The 17,345-nt window shown below is 44.0% G+C and overlaps 1 protein-coding gene across 1 annotated transcript in view; it reads left to right on the top strand.

The window, feature by feature from the left end:
- The window catches only part of RADIL (Rap associating with DIL domain), a 781,529-nt gene that overhangs the window by 424,823 nt on the left and 339,361 nt on the right, over window positions 1–17,345 (top strand). The gene's annotated exons all lie outside the window — the stretch shown is intronic.

Below are 17,345 nucleotides of genomic sequence, written 5' to 3'. Positions count from 1 at the left end.
AGCCTTTGGCAATATGCCTTAGGGCACAGTATGAGACGATTGGCATTGAGGTGGGAGGGGAACGACACTTGATATCCTTGTACGCGGACGATCTGTTGCTGTACTTGCAATACCCAGAAGAAAATCTCTTATACATACTTGAAGTGATGGAAAGGTATGCAGAGTTGTCGGGCATCTCGGTGAACCCCCAAAAGTCTGTCATATTCCCATTAGGTAGCTATAAGGGGATCCCTGCAGAAGGACTACCGGTGCTACAGGTACCGTGGGCCACAAGCTCTTTTCGCTATTTGGGCATAGATATATATCACATGGCGCAAGATGAACACAAACACAATACGGAAGTAGCCGTCGAGAAAATCAGAAACAGCATGCAGTTCTGGGCAAGATTGCCCTTGGCGATGATGGGGCGGGGGGCTATGCTCAAGATGGTAGTTCTGCCCAGGCTTTTGCATTACTTTAGTAATATTCCATACATAATACCCAAGACGTCTTTTAGTAAATTGAACAGCATGTGTAGGGATTTCTTGTGGCACGGTACCCGAAATAGGGTGGCGTTCTGGAAACTGCAGAACTTTTATGAAAAAGGAGGTATTAGACTGCCCCATTTTGAGGTTTATTATTTGGCGGGACAGTTGCAATATGTGGCTAAGTGGCTTTCCGATGAAGTGACCCCTGAGCACAGGGTGCTTGGGCAGGACTGTGCCCCGTTTTATTTGAAAGAAATGATCTGGCTGTCCGAAACTGAAATGAGGGGGCGCCCTGCGATGTTGAAGCTTGGGCGGAAAATTTGGCGTAGGGCTTTTCACCTAATGGAGGTCCCATACCCGTGCCTCCCGCAGGTACCGTTGGTTGCTTTGACAGGAGGGGATGATCATCTAAGGGCAATTGTTAGGACCTACTGGGAATCAGTGGGGCTGGCAACGCTTGCTGATGTTTGGCAGGAGGGATCCATTAAGGAGTTTACAGAAGGTGTGGCTACACACGGTGCAATATCTCACATACATTAGATTGGTGCGAATGATTAAGAGCACCTGGCCAGAAACAGTTTTGACAGAAGAACCAGATGCAGTTTTGGAAGCAATGTATGATATGTCTGAAGGGGGTCATGAGGTCTCGAGACTGTACGAGATGGTGATGGCTAAGGTGGGTAAAGATTTGACGCATCTGAGACTGGACTGAGAGATGGAAGTGGGGGCCCCCATGGAGGACGGGATGTGGGAGCGTGCCCTGGGTTACCACAAAAAAGTATCTAGAAATGCCAGATTAAAACAAATTCAGCTGTATGTAACGCATAGGGCATACATGACCCCCTCGAGGATATCTAAGTTCCGAAACGCTGGCATACAAGTGTGTCCTAAATGTAACCTGGAAAACGCTGACATGACACATATGTTTTGGTCGTGCCCGATTATTAGATGCTACTGGAGTGATGTGGTGCAACAACTGGCCGATAAAGGGGTTACTCTTGTCATAGACACGGCTTGGGCCTGCTTACTGGGCGGGTTCCCTAGGCCACGGAAACTCAAACATATTGAGAAACTAAGAAATCTGGCGTATGTGCTTGCGAAATGTAGGATGGCCATGGGGTGGAAGAAATGCCACAAACCTAAGGTGGATGTATGGTGGAAGGATTTACAGAAATGGGCGGAGGCTGAAACGGTGGCATGGCAAGATGCGAGTAGCCGGGCTGATGAGGGGGAGGGGGGCACCCTATTGGCCTGGAAAACGCTAATAACAGAATTGTTTGGAGTAATATCAAACCCAAAAGACTCCGAAGAGGACGAAACTCAGCCGCATGTGCCAAACACTGAAAGAGATGGACAAATAGGCTCACGGGGGGAGGGAGGGATAATGGGAGCAGTGACTACGATAAATTGATGTGTAATTGAACCATTATGATTATGCTGCTTGTTTGGTTTTCATTGTTTTGTTTGTATAAACTCAATAAAAGAAATTTAAAAAAATAAATAAAAAAGACATGGATCGGAATGAAGGTCTCTATCTGCTTATGACTGGCTCCAATGAATAGGCATTCTCTGCCAGCTGCAAGTCACGTGTGTAGGGCCCGCATCTCAAATTATTCTGCTCAGTAATTTAGGAGGGTTTTAGCCCTTTTTTTTTACTATGGATGTTATTACCTCCTTGCCCTCTAGAGACTTGTTTGAGCTACTTTCCTCTCTATGTCAGGTGTGAGTTGGTGGGAAACTGACCTTCCAGCAACATTTGTTTCTTTGCTTCTCTAGATAGAATTATGTACATCATCTGGGACCTGTTTTTTGTCTGTACTTTTCCAATGCTGGTACAAAAGTGCCTTTCTCTGATAACCTTCTCAAACTTTGCACTTGCTATCTAAGCTATTCAGGGTTGGCTCTTTTGGTAGATCATCAAGACAGAGTCCCTCTGCAGTCTTAAGGCTTCTCGATGTCTCCAATTCACCTAATGTGGCTGCGTCCTCCATCTTGGTTTACATGGCCACTCATTCTAACTGTGTTCTGCATTAAGCAAGCATTTATGTGGATTCTCATGTGTGTTGCATTTCAGCATTGAAATGAGATTATATGTTTTCTAACCTGGATACACACATTTTCTTCGTGTTCAAGTGCAATTTGATCTAGTGTTCGTCTAATGCACCTATGCGTATTGGCCTTCGCCATGACGTCATTTGTATCTTTCATGGTTACATCTTATCCAGTGGTTCCGTCACCTGCAGCTTTATTGCCTCGGTGATGTCATCTGTGTAGGGTCTGTAGGGCTGCCTCAGGGAGTAACGTATCTCGCACCAGCAATACAATGGTGGTGAGGGGATAGATGCCACGAGCGAGGTACACCGTTCATGTCTGTAACGTTGAAACGGGAGGAGGGCCAACGCAATGATGGACACGTTCATTTGTCTCTCTTCACTACCTCTCTGCCTTGAACCTCTACTCTTGATAGAGCGAAAATGGAATTCTACCTAACGCTCATTAACACTCACATCAACGATCCTCGCCAGTACAGGGCACCCTAAACTCACTCCTCACTCCTTCTAAATCTATGATTATCAACTTCACTCTTAAAGCTAATGGCCTAGATGAATACTTTGCTGCAAATATTTCCAAAATTAGAGACTCTCTCCTGACCTTCCTCACTCTCCCTCCCCTACATTTTTGCCTACTCTACCATCATCCTCTGCCTCTATCTCTGACTTTAGGTACACTAATACTAATGAAGTTCTTTCTCTACTGTAGAGGAGGAGCCAAGCACCCTCACTCCAACTGCCCCTCCTCCAGTACCTATAGAATGGAAACCAAAGTATGTGACCCCTACTGAACAGTTAAACCAGAAGAGAGCAGAGTGTGGGCTCTGTGAAGTACCCATAAGAATACCCATACCTAAGAGAATCTGGGAAACAAGATACCCATTGAGGAAACCATACCTACATTCAAGACAATATGATGTCCATTTAAATGAAATCCCTGAAGAAGCAAAGAAGATGACGGATGAAGACGAATGATGACATCATGCAAAACCGAATTGACACCCAGATAGAAGATAAACAGACCAGAGAATGCAGAAAACCTACAAGACATTAAGAAGCACCAAGGATAAGTGACATCTTGGGATCAAGGTGAAGAAACTTATGCCACAGAATCGGATGAAGATACTTAGTTAGTTTAAACGTGTACAGATGCAAAAGAAACGCAAACAGCAAAATATTCATGAAGCTAGCCACATGCTTTTAATAGATATAGCGCGGCAAGTGCCAATATATACATATAGAGATACACATGGACAAGTAAAGGATGGAAGTTTCCACTACACGTTATGAAGCAGTGCTGAACAGAACAAGAAGGCTTCATTTTGGTGTCGCAGTTAAGAAAAGCAATTGAATTAAACAGAATAAAAGCTCTGCTAAGGAGTTGACTGAGCGAAGAAAGCCAAGGTCTTATCAGACTGGAATGGGCTGACATTGGATACAATTAGCGAGAAGGAACAGAGGCTCCTGTTCAGAAAGCTCAAGTAAAAACAAAAGACATCAGAGGACTATTGGAGAATAAAATCAAATACACTAAAAGCTCGATTTCATGGTGTCCAGTCACGTGATGGAAGGAAGTTGGATGAACGAGGTGGTCACACCGACGCACAGAGACCGGCTGGTGCCCACACTCCCTGAAATTCTCAGAGCACAGTACAAACTCAAGGCCAATATTCAAAGTACTAATTGACATTGGACCATTCAGGTGATGATGGATGATACAGTAATTGGTGGAAAGCTAGTGTTAAAACAAGCTCATCCGCACCTGGTTGTTCTGCCTGCATGCTGCTAGACGTAGGTAGAAAAGTAAGAATGGGGTTGAAGCCAACCAATTGTAGAAGACCGCGTAATAAAGGGTCCTATAGTTTATGTAGCCAATGGGACGTTGTACATTTAGTGACGTTCATAGTGGCCATTTTAAGGGGAGGGCTTATTTGCCCCACCTGATATTAGTTATCCTACCACCTTCCTCCACTGTTCTATCCAGATATAGAGCTCTTACTTAGACATGCACATAGACCCAATCACACCCTCCGTTAGGTTTTTGTAGTTTGCCACGTAGGCTGACGTTGGTAATGACGCAGGTCAAAACATCAATGATGTTATAAAAAACATCAATGTGGGTATAAAAGCCCAGTTTTTTTAAATAAAGGGTTGAGAGTGAAAGATCGAGCGATTGCTGATGTTCATTGTGCTCCCCGTTTTATATACTTGTTTATAAAACGGACTCACTTTTGCCAAACTATTGAGTCGTCTTGATTATTGATGTATGAATAAAATCTGCATCCCCATCTATCTGCATGGTATAGCTACTCATCTTAAAGGGCTGTCTGAGAGAACACCCAGCTCACTACTGGTGAAGGCTAACCCCTTGTGTGCCCCTCAGACCCTCTTGCCCCTCAGCTAGTCAAGCCTATTGCTCCTTTAGTGGCCTATCGCCTCGCTGAACTCTTCAACCTGTCCTTCGACTCTGCTTGCTTTCCCTCTGTTTTCAAAACAGCCACAGTCACCGCTTTCCTAAAAATGCAAGGGGCTCACCCGAATTTACTGTCTAACTTTCACCGTGTGTCTCTCCTTTCGCTTGAAAGGGTTGTGTTAAACTGTCTTACCAATTTGTTAGACATCCACAACCTCCGAGACCTCCTACAAGCAAGTTTCCTCTCCTGTCACTTCACAGAATTTGCTCTCATGAATGTGTTCAACTTCATTGCTTCTGCTAAGCCCTCCGACCTATCCTCTATCCTTATTCCCCTTGAACCTAGTCGGCTGCCTTTGACACTGTTGATTAGTCTGGACTCCTTAATACTCTCTTTCTTCTTGGGATTCACAATCAAGCCCTTGTCTGGATTGAACCCTACTTTGCACCTCATCAATTTGCGGTCTCCTGGAGCCACAACACCTCTCAACTCACTCCCCTAACTGTTGGTGTTCCACAAGGCTCTGTCTTGGGCTTGTTCCTCTTAACACTCTAAACCTCTGCTCTTTGGGCACTAATCTCCTCCTTTGGTTCTCGTACCAACTCTTAGCAGATGACACCCAAATCTTCTTCTCTTTTCCTGAACTCTTCTCTGATCTCTGTATCGAATTTACAACTGTTGGATGGCTTTGCACTCTCTGATGTTAAACTCTACCAAAGGAGTGGTGCTCTTCTTCACTGACGAAAGTTCTCTCTCTTCTCTTCCTTTGCCTATCCAGTTCCCACCTGACACTCTCCCCTACTCCTCTACAGCTAGAAACCTCAGTGTCGTCTATGACCCTTCTCACACCTTCTCTACTTTCACCTCAAAAACTGTAACAGCAGCTTGCAACAACCACCTAAATATTAGGAAAATGAGGCACCTACTTCCTTTCCACGCCAACAAGCATCTCTTAACCATTGTTGTCTTCTCTAAACTGGACAACTGTGCCAGAATCCTCTTTGGTCTCCCCAACTATGCTTTCTGTCCTCTCAACAAGATCATTACCTTCGCTACCAGGGCTCTCTTTGAACTCCCTCACTTCACATCTAATTAATTGTACTGTCACCCGGCTGGATGGCTGACGACGCAAAACTAGGCCAGATTGAAATTTCGTCTCCTGGTTCACAAATCTATCCACGGTAAGGCACCACTGTATCTATCCTCTTCTATCCAACTACACAAGCCTTCTTGTAATCTCTGCTCTGCCTCCTCGACTACCCTTGTGGCTCCTCACCCTCCCTGTGCTTTCTCTCGATTCTGCTCTTTCTCTCTTCTTGCTCCACTTGCATGCAATTCTCTTCCACCGGACATCTGAGAAACAGGCCACACAAATTTGTTAAAAACCAAATAAAAAGCCTACCTCCTCGGTTTTGAGTTATCCTCTTAACCTAGCTCTCATCTGTCTGCTAGCTAAAATGTCTCCCCGCCTCTAATATGCCTTTGTCCCTCACTTCCTCTGCCTCCACTGTACCACTTCACCCATCATGGTCACATCCTGAGCACAGCTGGCTGCACCGGCTAGCTGCACTTAAAGGATAGTTCCGGGACTTTTTTTTTATTGTCCCTACGGTTCGGCCATGTGTTTTTAAGCATAAATCGGTAGATCGTAGAAAACTTTCCTATGGACCTTACCCGACTTTTCGTCCATTAACGCACTCGAAATCAGCCGCCATTTTCTGATAATCCTATCATTTCCCCCCATCCCCCTGGCTCACCTGCTTTTGCGGCACTAAATCAAATCCCCCGCCCCTGAAACAGACTTTATCAAAACATTAATATTCCCCGCCTCTATCCGTGACGTGACTGTGCTGCGTAGGCAAACGCGTCCAGGCGTCTTCTACGCGACTCCACACAGAACCCGGAAACCAACACAGACTAGCTCACAACACAGCGCGCCACAATTCGGAATATGAAACTGTACTTTTAAATCAAACCGCAAGATTGTAAATTTGGTAAAGTACATTTATTTGACATCAAATGTTTAGAGAATATTCAGCGATTTGCATTTTTATTTGCTCACGTTCCAAAAAGTTCGTTTTGAGGCACGCGATGTTCCTTTGCTGTACACAGGGTCTTAGATCATCTCACAATACAGCGCCACAATTCGGAATATGAAACTGTGGTTTAAAAGCAAACGGCAAGATTGTCCATTTGGCAAAGTACATTTATTGGACATCAAATGTTTAGAGAATATTCTGCGATTTGCATTTTTCTTTGCTCTCGATCCAAAATAGTTCGTCTTGAGGCAAGCGATGTTCGTGTGCAGTACACAGGGTGTTGGTTTACGATAAAATAAGCTCTTCGGTCGCACTGATAATCGCATGGCTGTTCCAACAACGAGGCACTAGGCCACCACAACGGTCTGTATGTTGTATCTAGCTGTTAGTACCGCGTAAGGGCATACTTGTACTTGGCGATCGTCCCATAAAATGGTCAGGGTGGTAACGTTGTTCACGCGGAGAAGCAACTGGCGGTTGTAAAAGCCATCCGCCGGTGTCTGGTACTCGTGACACATACAATAATGAAGGATGTACCTGTTTTAAAAACATAAAAAATGAAATTAGTCTCACCATCAGATCTTTATTAAAATTATTCATTTTATATATTAGGTCGGGAAATTATTTCATAGCTAGGACAGTGCAACTGGGTATTATACGTCAAGGGGGGGCTGTAGGATACTGAGACAGTCCCCCAGTGCAGGGGTTGACAGGGAGGCAGTGCAGGTGGAGAGTGGAAGGGCCCAGGACCGAGGTCGCAGACAGTGGACCAGTTGTAGCAGGGGAGAGGGAGAGAGAAAGCAGAAGCAAAGAGGAAGGTTTTGAGGTGCTTCCGTAAAAGGAGATGGTTCTCCTCAAGATAGTGCGCGGTACAAAACAATATGCCACATAGAACGAACAAGTACAACTTAACCCATCTTTAAAGCTACTGTATAGTAATTAAATTGCGGTATAAACTCATCTAAAGAGTTACTTACATTATATTTGCATTTTCCATTGTGTCTGTGCATAGGGCAGCCCCGAAATACCACTCCTTCTATGCCGACGTTATTTCTTCTAATGAACGAACATTAAATGGCTTTCGTTTCTGAAATTATATTCATTATCGTTTCTTACGTTATTGCCCCACACCCCCAAAAAGAAGTCTTTCGGGATGGTCCCGGCCTGTCAAGGTCAAATAACAATAGAACCTTATACTGAGTCGTGGGCCATTCCGGCACCCGAGAAAAAAATCAAAGCAGCTGACCTTCACTTTGAACGAGCACACATTCCTAGTTAGCTACATTCAGTGTAAGGCCATCTCACAGGACTCACAGAGCAATCACTTTTATTTACACAATACATAGCTACACATATTCAATGGGCCTGCGACATGAGGAGACTCGAGAGAACAGACAATCAAATTACAATCATTTAAACCGTGATGTGTATTTCTCAATGAGCTCTTCTTTAGGTGGACATGGAACAGAGGCAATGTTGGGTGGCAATGCAGTTGTCCCCTGCACAAGTTCGTTCACAACTCCATGTATGTGCCTATATAGGACATCAACAATAAGTCTCTCAATAAAGTCATATTGCATATCCTCAAACACTGGTTTGATAACCCATTGTTTACTTCTTTTAGTGAAGGCCTTATTGTAGCGAAGCGTCCCTAAAGTTCCGGTCGTCCTACTTTGTTGACGGCCAACATTATGGTTATGTGCCAAGACCGCTAGAAGAGTCCGATTTATCATGCCCTCCATGCCAAAATGCAATCGTTTTGGCCTGTACTTTAGGCACATATTGTGGAACACCTCCAAATCTCCTGTGTGGCAGAATTCCGTGAGTCCCCTCAAATCTCTTGTTATAGTTTTATCAAATACAATCTTTTCAATGGCTTTGTGAGTGGGTGATGAAGGAATCAACCACTTCTTCTTCCGTGCCTCCTCTGTGGACAAATGGCCATGTTCACAATTGTGGAAATGTTGGTTTGTGGTCCAGCGGTGAACGTTGCTACAGTGTAGCATTACTGACCGCCATTTTTCCAGTAGAATTTCCAACGACCCTCCACATGTTTTTGAGCTCCAGCAAAGATGGTTGCTGATTGACTTGGACCACTGTGAAATACCTTGCATATCTTTTTTTTTACCTGCAGCCAACATTTTTTTATTGATTGTTTTTGCAAGATGCCAAACGTCAAATTGGTGATTTATATTTTTGTACTCTTCTCTCATTGTCTTGGCAATTGAAACGTGTCTGTCCGTGGCTATCAGGTCGATCACCATTCCCCGCGATTGTAGTTCTTGCAATGATGCTACAAAGCCAACTTTCTCCATGGCCACTGAGGATGTACTTTGTGACACCTGCACGACCACCGAACTCACAATTCTCTTACTTTCCATGTCCTGAAAGTGGTAGGTGCAGTACTTGGCTGAAAATCCTGGGCTGTCGCACTGTCCATCACCGGCTAGCCTGAACCGTTTGCCCGCAAATGTACTATCAATAGACATTTTTTCCATTCTCCAAGCTTCGCTAATGGCTGGAAATAGATAATCGGTTTGGTATTTGTAGAACTGAGTTTTCGCAATGAAATGGATTCCCACAAACTGAAAGAAAGACTCTAACTTTTTAAAACTTGAACCACTAAAAAGTGCAGCCGCTGCACAAAGTAGATTGCCTGCTGGCAGTTGCCCCAGCATGGGTTGTGCAGACCATGAGAAAGGATGATATTTTGTACAGGTGGCATGTATTTTAAGGTTAGTGCCTCGAATTGCACGAGTCACATTAATCAATGGCTCCCCACATGCTTCCCCACCAACCGAATGCCCACATTTCATCCGAATAATAATATCAATCAAACAACTATCGAATACAATGAATTTGGCCTCTTTCCTTATACTGTCACTCTGCATCCCAGCTGGTTCGGCCTGTAACGTTGAGGACATGTCACTCACATGAAAGGTAGAATCTCTGATATCGTCTTCCGCTATGTTCAGTGATATTGATGGTGTTTCATTGTCATCCACTTCATTCTCTTCCATTGCAACATCTATTCCTTCTCCGGCGATGGGTGAATAAAACAATTTCTTCAACTTTCTCGCGGTCTTAGTTTTTGCGGGTGTGGATTCTGTGAATTGATCTCCGACTGCATCCGAACTACCAGGAGGACATTCACTATCAATGGCTGGATGTGGTATAGCTCCGTTGTCAATCACTTCATATTCTTCCCATTGGCACGATGCATCTCCAGTCTCAAGTCCCTGCCAAAAGGTTTGACAAGCAACATCTCTCGTTCGCTTCAATGTCTGTGTAGATCTAGTTCGTACACCCACTCGCAACTAGAGGACAGATTGGAAAAGGGATGTTCAGTTTAAACACAACTTACAGTATTGAACTATTAACAGTGAACAACAACATAATATAGTGACCAGGACACTAACCTTCTTTTGCTTTCTTTTCTTTGAAACTTTCTTGCCTCGAACTTCAACATCGGGACGCTGTTGCTCCGACTCGTGTGTGCATGTCTCCACTTCCTCTTGCGCTGCAACGACTATATTTCCATGATAAGCACATCCATCACGCACTGACGCTCCATCGACTCCCTGAAACATAGAACTTTCATTAGTATGTATAATAATATTGAAAACACAAAATGTACTTGGGGACCAATACCCACGTACATCTCAATAGCAAAACACGAATGAACGCTTTGTGTAGAACATTCAAACGACAATTATTCACGCATTGTTGATCTAGTTAGATGGAACTGTCAAGATCCATACCTCGGGCTCCTCATAGACGTCCATTGATGATATTATTGAAGATGATGCTTCAGTGACTCCCTGAAACACAGTAATTGCATTAGTATGGTTTTCTATTTTGTTAAAAAGAACATAAACTTTGTGCAGGCGTCAATGGCTCATCTAAATAGACCTGCACAAATGATCAGTTGTCTAAAATAAATAATGGATATCTAAATATGATTCGATTTGCTCGATCGTTGGAAGTGTCACCACCCAGAGATCTGCATCAACTACTAGGGGTGATGTTCTTGTAGAAGAAGCTCCGTCATCTCCCTGAAAGATAGTACTTGCGTTAATAAAGAAGGAAGTATAGCGGATGTAATCACGTAATATGATTTCGCTTGATCGAACTGTCAGTATCCATACCTCGAAATGCATAAGAACATCAAGGGACGATGTAACTGCGGTGCACACTTCTGCAAGCTGTTGCGCCGACCCGTAACTGCATGCTCCCCCTTCTTCTTGGACTAATGCTCCATCGACTCCCTGAAACATAGGACTTTCATTAGTAATGAACACAATATTGAAAAAAGAACACACATAGGAGGGTGACGACAGAAGGACATATCAATGGCTAAAAACGAAAGAAACATTGTGTGTAACAATCACGCTACAAGAATGCAAGATCTGATGATCTCCATCGATGGAACTGTCCGGAAACGTACCTCGAGCATCTGAGTGACATCAACGGTTGTCGTCAATGCGTTGGACTCCTCAGCATCTCCCTGAAAGACAGTACTTGCATTATTTTGGATAACAATAATTAAAACTGAAAACAAAGACTACAGGACGAGTACAAGGGTGTACCATTAGGTAAAATAATCACACGATAAATTAAAACTATTGATTTACATGCCTAAAACAAGTCAGTGGCAGAATAGCTAAGTAAGATTACCCGATAGGCGCTTGAAGTGGCTGATGACTGCAATAACGACACGGATGGAGAATCTTCCGCCTTCATATTGAGTGGATACATAAATGGGGAAATTATTGTTAGCAAATGCTACACACTACCGCAAGGCCGAGAGATAAATACGTAAACTTGACTCACCAGTGGAGGGATGTGGACGAATAGAGTGGGAATAGCGGTTGAGAGCAATTTTCGCTTTGCTCGCGGTGTGTTCTTCTTTATTAGCAATGATGTGGAGTACATGTCTGAGCTAAAGTGCCTGCTGCAGATGCGGTATCGATCACCCCTCTTGTCCGCAAAGACTTCTAGGACTCTACTTTCAAGCTCAGACGGTGGATATCCGCAATATCGGACCCATTCTCTTATCTGATCTATTGTCTTAGGGAAAACATGCATTATAGTACCTTCAGATTTATTATGGGTCTTCGAAGGGCAACCGCCAATGGAACAGGCAGGCATTGTGGAAAGTTCTGAAAAGTAAAGATCAACAATTCTCTATGAATACCAATGTGTTAAAAAATTAAATGACACATAAAAGGTTCAATGCAAGGTTCGTTTTGGTTCTTGGAACTATACACGTTATTCACATGCGGATAAGTATTTGAATAACTTTAAAAAAATAGAAAAATAATTTGACTAAACTCAGAACATGTGACTAGTTCCTTGCATGTACTGTCTTGAACGAAAAGAAATTGGACGCAAAATGATTATGGTACATGGCCTTACCTTGACGAACAAACAGTTAGATGCAGGGATCAGAGTAGTTTCTTGTCGTAAAACAGGGAGCAGTTCACAGGTTGCAAACTGACGAGTTTCCTCGAAGTGGTCACGGAAGTTCACAGAGACGAAGAGCAGATAACCAGCACCTTCACGGGTTGACTAGCAAAGCACAAAGAAGTTCTCATTACAAATATGAAGTGGGTTATAAAGAATTCGAAACAGGGGTGTGTTTGTGAATGACGTGCATATGCCGTGGCATTATGTGGATTGCAGGGGGGCGTCCAGCGTGAGGGGGGATGCTTGGCAGGAGACACGGGGTCTGGAGGTAGACATGGGAACAACAACCCATGCTCTATAGTCCACTTTGAAGTGTACATGGTCTATGGCACCTCTTGGCCTTTATCGCTCTCTGACAGCTCCACTTGCCAGCACAAGTACACCTGTGCGAACTGCCTTTGATAGGGCGGGGGGTGGATTGGGGCGGTGGTCGTGCAGACAAGACACAGGAAGACTCGTGAATGGAGACACACTTATGTGGATTGCAGGGGGGCGTCCAGCATGAGGGGGGATGCTTGGCAGGAGACACGGGGTCTGGAGGTAGACATGGGAACAACAACCCATGCTCTATAGACCACTTTGAAGTGTACATGGTCTTTGGCACCTCTTGGCCTTTATCGCTCCCTGACAGCTCCACTTGCCAGCACAAGTACCCTGGTGCGAACTGCCTTTGATAGGGCGGGGGGGTGGATTGGGGCGGTGGTCATGCAGACAAGACTCGTTTGCCGCAGGGCCTCACCAAGGAGAGGCCATCTAACTGCATGTAAGAGGCAGGCTGCAGGATCTAGTACATGGAAGGCAGGGGGGTGAGTTTATAAATACCTCACCCTCCCAGGAGAATATATGGGTGCAGTTCACCCTGGAGACCCTGGATGCCTAGGCAGTTAGTCAGCAGTAGGCTGGCCTGTGGTGGCAAGGCGGCACGGGCCAGAGGGGGTCATCTCTGTACCCGGTGCCCAAAAGGATGATTTATTATGATCAACCATATTGATTATTTACCTATAACCATGTTTTGTATCAATAAAATCCAACGGCCTTTTATTGCCAACGCTTGAACAAAGTGGTGTGGTAAGTATTTTTGGGGGAGGAGGCAAGGCCGGGAGGCTTGATGCCAACCCGCAAAATAACATATGTATGTCTGCTGCATATGGGTTCAACGGTTATGTGGATTGAAGGTGGGCGGCCAGCGTGAGGGAGGATGCTGGCCCGAGACATGTGGTGTGACAGGCACAGGAAGACTATTCAATGGAGACACACTAGATTCATTTAAAAAATCAAAACAACCATTGTTAAAATATATGTTGGGTTTTATTTTAGATCTTAATTTCAATTGAACATAAATAATAAACATTACACATTGTAAAGTTCCGGTTGCAGCACATCCAGGGAAACTCCGCGGTATTGTCCACTGTCGCTGGGGAAATATTGTCTAATGGCAAGTACCGCACAGGCAGGTATTACTCTCCGAACGCGGTGTCCGAGCCTCCCGTGAAGCCACCAAGTGAAGCAACGATAGGCCACCAGCCTGTACCACCTGTGAAAATGAAAGATGCAAACTTTATTAAAATGACAAAACTTTCTTATCACTGTCGATTCAGGTAAAAAATGTCATTCTGCTTTGAAAAAAATTCTATCTAGAAAATGCACAATATGGAACCAATTTACATGCATTCGAATGATATGTAGATGTAATTTTATATGTGGGAGACGACCATGAAATAGTAGTGGCATCACTGACATCACAACCAGAGTATACTTACTCGTTACTCGGATTAAGCGGACGAACAGTGCCGCGAAGTTCGTGCATAAGCACCATCATCATCCTCAACACGGTCCGTGAGAGGCAGGCTTCCCTGAACTCTGGCAGCTCGGTGATGCATTGCGGACTTGGCTCGCCTTCCGAAATGTAGGCCAAGCACCCGGAATTTTCACGGCAGCAGCAGTTCTCCTCCTCAGTTGGCATTAGCTCGCACCGATTGCACGTGCACCAGGTGGAGACGCCGTCCATGCGACATGGTCCAGGCTCTTCATCCGTTGACTGGTCCTCCCAACTGCCGTCCGAATCCCCATCGTTTTCGCGTGCTTGCCTTTCCAGTAGTTCTTCCTCGGTGTACTCGGGCTCGTACATATACAGCATTATTGTAGCCATTGTGTGGTAAAGAAAGTAAAATAATTTACAGAGATGGTACAGGTGTTCACAAGGCCTAGAAGCGGCGAAGGTAGCTGACCAGAGCACAGAAACGAGTCACAGAATACTCAAAGTAACACAGAGAGAGTAATGGAATCGAAAATCTGCTGCTGTGTGTTGTGAAACGGTGTGTTTATACTTATTGAGGAAAGAGGCGTCCTGCCATTTCCATGGCGACACTTCATTAGCTGAGGCGCAGCGATTGTTGACACGAAACGTGCTTTGGCGTTGGGAAATGGGCGGTACGCGTCTGCTGATGTCAGGCTCAGGGGCGGGGGATTTGATTTAGTGCCGCAAAAGCAGGTGAGCCAGGGCGATGGCGGGAAATGATAGGATTATCAGAAAATGGCGGCTGATTTCGAGTGCGTTAATGGACGAAAAGTCGGGTAAGGTCCATAGGAAAGTTTTGTACGATCTACCGATTTATGCTTAAAAACACATGGCCGAACCGTAGGGACAATAAAAAAAAAGTCCCGGAACTATCCTTTAAGTGTCCAAAGTTGGTTTTCCTTAATCTATGTATGCCCACTTATGAATTGTCCCGGGTTACTGTTCAATGTATTCCCCTACACAACCTAGCCAGAATGTCCCTCAAACTCACCCCATTGTAAGAAGCTCACTGCTTCCTGTCAAATCTGATTTTTTCAGCATTGGGTCTTTCATAGATTCACATGCTATGAACAATTCCCCTTACCAGCCTGACGACGGGGAATTGTTCATAGCATGTGAAATTATGAAAGATACCAATGCTGGAGAAATAAAGTTACAGGTAAGAAACATACCCCTTCTTATCTATTGTATGTTCTTTTGTGATCAAAAGAGCATTGTTCCTCCTGTATATAAATAAATGAATACATGTATGTGTGCACAATTTTCATCAAAACACTCTATTTTTAGCTTCTTTGAACTCAGTCAAAAGCTAAGAATCTGTTCATGATCTTAGGGTAAAGACATGTAGCTTTCCGAGTTTCTCAACAACTACAGACACCTTGCCTCCCCTCTTGGGTTTATCAGTGTAATAATCCTGTTGCCATGCTTTGACAATAGTCAATAGTGAAGCGTGAGAAATGAACAACAAACAACCTCAAAGACGTGGCGAATGAAAATAAAATGGCAAACTGAATAGTAAAAATGTGCTTTTCTTTGTGCAAAACATTGCATAATGGTGTTTCAACGACTTTCAGCTCTCGCTCTCTCCCGTAGTGCTTGGAAGTATATCTAAGAGGGTACCACTTGTAAATGATCTGTTCTACCAGGCTGCGAATGCCTCTTGTTAGGGTTTTGCATCATCTTTCGGCTTTTTCCATCTCACTTTTTCCAAGCATCTTCCAACTACTTTCCTTCCACAAAAAAAACATGTTAGTGGGGACATGTCATGCCCTGCTGAACCCAAAATATGATCCTACAATTGTTAACCATTTTATGGGAGGTGTGTTATGTACCCGTAGAAATAGAAAACACAATGCATAAGAATCCTTGCAAAATCTTTAAAAAGGTGTATTAATACTTTAAAGGTATATTTAGTGCCAACCCGTGGAGAGGTGTCTTCGGCAGTGTCCTGTCCATTGTTCTAAGTTCCCTCTCTGTCCCTACTAGAAAATAAGCTGGTTATATTACTTATGAGGACTGGTGTACTCATTAGTAAAACAAGTAAATAATGACTACAGCCCAACAGCTGCATGCCATCCTTGCTGGACCCTACAAATAACTTTACACATATTCACAAGTACAAGTGTAACATTATGCCTGGATCTATATAAATAAGTCAGATCCGATATGGAGGCATGATTTTATGTGTAGTGATCTGACTGGTCGCGGTTAGAAGTGAGGGCCCGTATAAAAAATGACCACTATTCTGCAGGGTGCAATCTCCCCTGCAGGACCGTGGATAGAGTTTTCCAAGTTTCAATAACGTTTATTTTTAATAGCCCTGGCTCCAGGAAAGAGTGTTTTTTTGTGCTATTTTCATTGGTTCTGCAATATCTTATACATTGTTTATCAATTCTTTACACTTATGTACACAATACTTCAGGGGAGGACAGGCCCCTGCAGGGCTGTTTCCAAGGTTTCCCTTTACAGCCCTGCAGGTCCCCATTATCGATATGTATGACTTTGTAAATGTAGAGGGTAAGACATTTTTGTAAGGACCCCGAAGGACAAAAAAGTAATTCCCCTTACATTTTCAACCTCACCTATTGCCTTTGCTGGATCTTGTTTTTACGTGCAAATGATGTGGCATTGGCAACTTGTCTTGTAGACTAATCGCAGAAACTAAAACCTTGCCATTGCTCATTGTAAACGCCTGAGTCCACAGCTGTATGGATTCTGTGTTATAAGGGAACCACATAAAGGTCAAGATGCCGTGACCATACGCTAAACGTTTAAAATAAGAAGCGAATGTATGCTCAAGCTGTTATTGGCAACTGGAAGTGCACTTCCTGTTGAATAACGCAGCCAGAGACCCCTGTCTCTCCAGTCTTCTGAGTCCACGTCCTGGAGGGACTGGGGTTATTTTAAAAGGCATTTATTTATGTGGAAAGAGTTTAAGTGTTTTTTTTTCCAAAATTATGTGTTTAAAGCTTCATAGAATACTGATACCCCAGCAAGAACCTTAGTAACAGGTTTTGAAAATGCTGGACAGAGGATGTTTGTGCTCCTGACCTAAGAAAGGGGGGAAGGAGGTGAGCCTTTACAGAAAATGGTGGTTGAGGGGAGGG

Source organism: Ambystoma mexicanum, chromosome 2p (genome assembly GCF_040938575.1).
Source record: "Ambystoma mexicanum isolate Mex_15411 chromosome 2p, UKY_AmexF1_1, whole genome shotgun sequence".
Classification (NCBI taxonomy): domain Eukaryota; kingdom Metazoa; phylum Chordata; class Amphibia; order Caudata; family Ambystomatidae; genus Ambystoma; species Ambystoma mexicanum.
Note: the sequence above shows the minus strand (reverse complement) of the source record. Positions and strands in the feature narration are given on the sequence as shown.